This window comes from Littorina saxatilis, linkage group LG16 (genome assembly GCF_037325665.1).
Source record: "Littorina saxatilis isolate snail1 linkage group LG16, US_GU_Lsax_2.0, whole genome shotgun sequence".
NCBI classification, from domain to species: domain Eukaryota; kingdom Metazoa; phylum Mollusca; class Gastropoda; order Littorinimorpha; family Littorinidae; genus Littorina; species Littorina saxatilis.
This window is the reverse complement of record NC_090260.1, coordinates 21,062,403-21,067,464: the sequence shown is the minus strand read 5'-3', so window position 1 is coordinate 21,067,464 and position 5,062 is coordinate 21,062,403. Positions and strand designations below refer to the sequence as shown.

Here is a 5,062-nt window from a genome sequence, read left to right as displayed (position 1 = left end):
CTGAACAGGACCTGGGACCATTGCTGACGTGTCCACCTCATGTGACGTCTGCAGAAGGCGCGGCGTGTTGCCCTATGGGCTGGAGTTAAGCGTGGTCGTACAGCTGGGCGACGAGAACGGAGGTTAAACCCATGAAGGCGATTCCGTATGGTCTGCTGGCTGATGCTGGTGTTAGTAGCCACCCTCAGCTGCCTTCGAATAATGCTGGAAGAGGCTGTTCTTGTTTTCAAGGCTAGTCGTTCAATGAGACGATCTTCACGTGGAGTTGTCTTCTTTGGTCGCCCAGGTCTGCGTCTTTCCTGGACCCTCCCAGTGGCTGTGAAACGTTGAATCAGTCTGACAATGACCGAGATGGACACGTGAAGTCGCCTGGCCACTTCTTGCTTGGGGACACCATCTTGGAACCATGCAACAGCTCGTCCCCTCTCAAACTCGTTCAATTTTTGTTGTGGAGGCATTGTCAGATATTGCCTAATACTGGTGGTATGTCTTCTCAAAAAGCCAAGCAAGTGACAGCATCTCACTCATAAACAGCAGTGCTTGCACGTGCATAATGGTTTTCCATGTGGCTTGTGCAATGTGCTCGGGCTGAACGGTCCAATACAAGGTCCGTTTTCGCAAGTTTCCGCTTTTTCTTTTGCTACCAAGCTCAGTAGTAGAGAATCCCGTGCAATGTTCCCACTAACACAACATCGCCCACTTACAGCTGAACAAGAATTCATAACAATTTGGTTTGACTGAGAAATAAATAACAGTAGCGAACTGATTTTATTGAGCACCTGTTTTCTCATAGTGATCCTTAACTTTTTGTGAGTAGTGTATATATGTATATCTATATCTATAAATATATAGAGATAGGTGAGAGTGTATTTTTCGCGTGGCTATAAATTGATTCGACCTTTTCACTTTGACAGTAAGAACAACTTACGGGTGCAAGGGAAGCGTTGTGGACAGCGCAGTGGACAGCGCAGTGACATTCTAAAAATAGTAATAGTAACTTACAAACGGGAAAGCCACACGAAGGAAGGGAGATAAACGCCAAACACTGGAGAAGATAAGGAAGAGTTACTTATAATGGTGAAATGAACACAAAAACCAAAATCAGTTCAGCGCTGCGCGCTGAGAGCACGTGTTGAAATATCTCATCGATGATATTGTGTCCGGGGTGTAGCTGAATACGGTGTCCAAATTTGAAAAAGATCCAGCGAGAACTTTGGCGTTGTGATGTGGTGTAGCGGCTTTGGTGTGTCGGTATGGGGGCCCGGGTAGCTGAGGTGGAACCAAAATCGGTTCAGCGCTGCGCGCTGAGAGCACGTGTTGAAATATCTCATCGATGAGGTTGTGTCCGGGGTCTCTCTGAGTAAGCCCACCAAATTTGAAGCAGATCCATCGAGAACTTTGGCCGTGCATCGCGAAGACACAGATACACAGACACACACACAGATACACAGACACACACACAGACACAAGTCGTATATATATATATAGATAGAAGCAGAACCGCCCTGATAATTATGGCCCTTCGTGGTCGGCTGGGCGTTAAGCAAACAAACAAATACGCACATAGACAGACGGACACACACACCTTTACAAACAAACACATATACACACTCATACACACACAAACATACACACAAACTCATGCACACACACATTCACACACACACACACACTCTTTCTCCCTCTCTCTCAGTCTTTCTTACACACACACACACACACACACACACACACACACACACACACACACACACACCCAAGTCACACTGTTATGGAGTGGTATAGCCCTTATTGCGCCAGATGTTATGGTCCTTTATTGGCCTGTTTCTAGACACTCATAAATGCCTCTACACCACTCTATAAATTTAGTATTTGTTTACAGGCTGGAATGTAATCTGAATAGTTGTCCGCTACCGTAGCTTACAAGGCACAAGCGCACACGCACTCACACACGCAAAAACCTGGTGTTAAATGGATCTTGACACTGCCAAGACTAATTATTATTAGTTTACAAAGCTTTTTACATCACAAAATCATTTCCGGCTTCGACCAGTACCCTAGGTCGACAACACCGCAAGAAACTCTACAGTCCAAGACGCAGACACCTTTTGGCTCAAACAAAGCAGCTTAACAGGTAAGACGAATAGGTATTCTACTGTACGTTACCCTACTGCCATCTTTCGGCTTTCAAGATGTTGGTATGGCTGTAAGTCCTTCAGACGACTGACAAGGATGCACCAGTCCTCACGACACCGCGACCATTGCTTGACGTAGTCCTTGATCCTTCCAGTTCGTCTCGGCGGCTAACTGTAGAACCCTGCCAGCTCTCCATGCCATGGTCATGTACACCAAGCCGCAGTTGACTGGTTCAGTTCAGCCTCCGTCGATGAAACCCTCCAGTTGGAACACTGTAAAGTTTATAGTCCATAAGTCAACTTGTCTTTAGTTTCTTTCACTCGCACAATAAAAATACTCACTCGTCCAACATATTAAGCTGCATGAGCCAATATAATTATTTACACGTTAATTCCTGTTTTCTAAAGCCAAGAAAACGTTACGTAAAACCCTCACATGTTTAAGCAGTGTAGCACAATAGCTTAGGCCTACACAATAACATTAAACACAGAAACAGTCACTCTTCTCACATACGACAACATGACATGAAAATATAACCTGTTTCAAACATACCTCAAAAGAGTGTAAAGCCAACATTTAGTACAGTCGCCGGCCTGGCATGAATATGAAAATGGAAGATATCATGTAAGCTGATAGGGAAAGTTCGTCAGTCTTCATCCTTCTTCAGTCAGATACCTAAAACAGGAGCCCGTCTGCTAAAGTGTTACGAAAAACATGAGTCGAGCTTGGCTCCTTGACGGCGACTGATTTTACAAAGTCGTTTTTGCTATGACATTGCCAGTGAGCTGTCGCCTGCATTACTTGCACGTGAAAAACCTTGTCAGTTACACAAAGGTTCAACTGCGGTCAACGCGACGGTATGCAGCCTATAGCCCTTTCCAATGTCTGACCATCGCTATAGTCTATTCTATTTACAACAATACACATTACCACAAATACGAGTAAACCGCTTCGTAACATCACCCCCTTTCCTCAAAAGAAAATGAATTGTTGAAAAAACGATGAAATTTTCTGAATCTCGATCAGAGATTATCCAAAAAGTCAAAAGAATTATATACCGGTCATGTTCAGAAGCTGTTTAAAAAAATATATCATGAACGAAACTCGAGTAAGACCTTGGCCTTGCAAGAATATGCCAGTCAACACATCAAATCAAAAATCAAATCAAATCTGAAAATGTTACTTGATAAACAGGACAAACAAAACAATCATTCACACCCGTGTAAGCGCACGTGCCTTGAGATAGAAAACAATACTGCTAAAGGGTCAAACAAACAAACACTATTGGGCGCCATTTGTTATGGAGTGGTATAGCCCTTATTGCGCCAGATGTTATGGTCCTTTATTGGCCTGTTTCTAGACACTCATAAATGCCTCTACACCACTCTATAAATTTAGTATTTGTTTACAGGCTGGAATGTAATCTGAATAGTTGTCCGCTACCGTAGCTTACAAGGCACAAGCGCACACGCACTCACACACGCAAAAACCTGGTGTTAAATGGATCTTGACACTGCCAAGACTAATTATTATTAGTTTACAAAGCTTTTTACATCACAAAATCATTTCCGGCTTCGACCAGTACCCTAGGTCGACAACACCGCAATAAACTCTACAGTCCAAGACGCAGACACCTTTTGGCTCAAACAAAGCAGCTTAACAGGTAAGACGAATAGGTATTCTACTGTACGTTACCCTACTGCCATCTTTCGGCTTTCAAGATGTTGGTATGGCTGTAAGTCCTTCAGACGACTGACAAGGATGCACCAGTCCTCACGACACCGCGACCATTGCTTGACGTAGTCCTTGATCCTTCCAGTTCGTCTCGGCGGCTAACTGTAGAACCCTGCCAGCTCTCCATGCCATGGTCATGTACATCAAGCCGCAGTTGACTGGTTCAGTTCAGCCTCCGTCGATGAAACCCTCCAGTTGGAACACTGTAAAGTTTATAGTCCATAAGTCAACTTGTCTTTAGTTTCTTTCACTCGCACAATAAAAATACTCACTCGTCCAACATATTAAGCTGCATGAGCCAATATAATTATTTACACGTTAATTCCTGTTTTCTAAAGCCAAGAAAACTTTACGTAAAACCCTCACATGTTTAAGCAGTGTAGCACAATAGCTTAGGCCTACACAATAACGTTAAACACAGAAACAGTCACTCTTCTCACATACGACAACATGACATGAAAATATAACCTGTTTCAAACATACCTCAAAAGAGTGTAAAGCCAACATTTAGTACAGTCGCCGGCCTGGCATGAATATGAAAATGGAAGATATCATGTAAGCTGATAGGGAAAGTTCGTCAGTCTTCATCCTTCTTCAGTCAGATACCTAAAACAGGAGCCCGTCTGCTAAAGTGTTACGAAAAACATGAGTCGAGCTTGGCTCCTTGACGGCGACTGATTTTACAAAGTCGTTTTTGCTATGACATTGCCAGTGAGCTGTCGTCTGCATTACTTGCACGTGAAAAACCTTGTCAGTTACACAAAGGTTCAACTGCGGTCAACGCGACGGTATGCAGCCTATAGCCCTTTCCAATGTCTGACCATCGCTATAGTCTATTCTATTTACAACAATACACATTACCACAAATACGAGTAAACCGCTTCGTAACACGCACACACACACATACACACACTCACTCACACGCACTCACTCACTCTCTCACAAAAACTTCATAGACACAAAACACACACCCATACGCACATATGGACAGACGGACATACACACCTTTACAAACAAACACACATACACGCACACACATACACTTATGCACACACACACACACCACACACACACTCGCACACGAGTACAGACTCATGCACGCGTGCGCGCACACACACACACACACCCACACAAATGCACACACACACACACACCCCCCACACACACACACGAGTACAGACTCATACACGCGTGC

At 44.0% G+C, this 5,062-nt stretch overlaps 1 long non-coding RNA gene across 1 annotated transcript; it reads right to left on the bottom strand.

Annotated features, from left to right (window-relative positions):
- Window positions 1–1,964: 1,964 nt before the first annotated feature.
- On the bottom strand, window positions 1,965–4,251 carry LOC138951531 (uncharacterized). Its single transcript, XR_011451149.1, has 2 exons — window positions 2,686–4,251; window positions 1,965–2,405 (listed from the first exon to the last, which is right to left on the bottom strand). It is a non-coding gene; the product is annotated as an uncharacterized lncRNA (long non-coding RNA).
- Window positions 4,252–5,062: the final 811 nt, after the last annotated feature.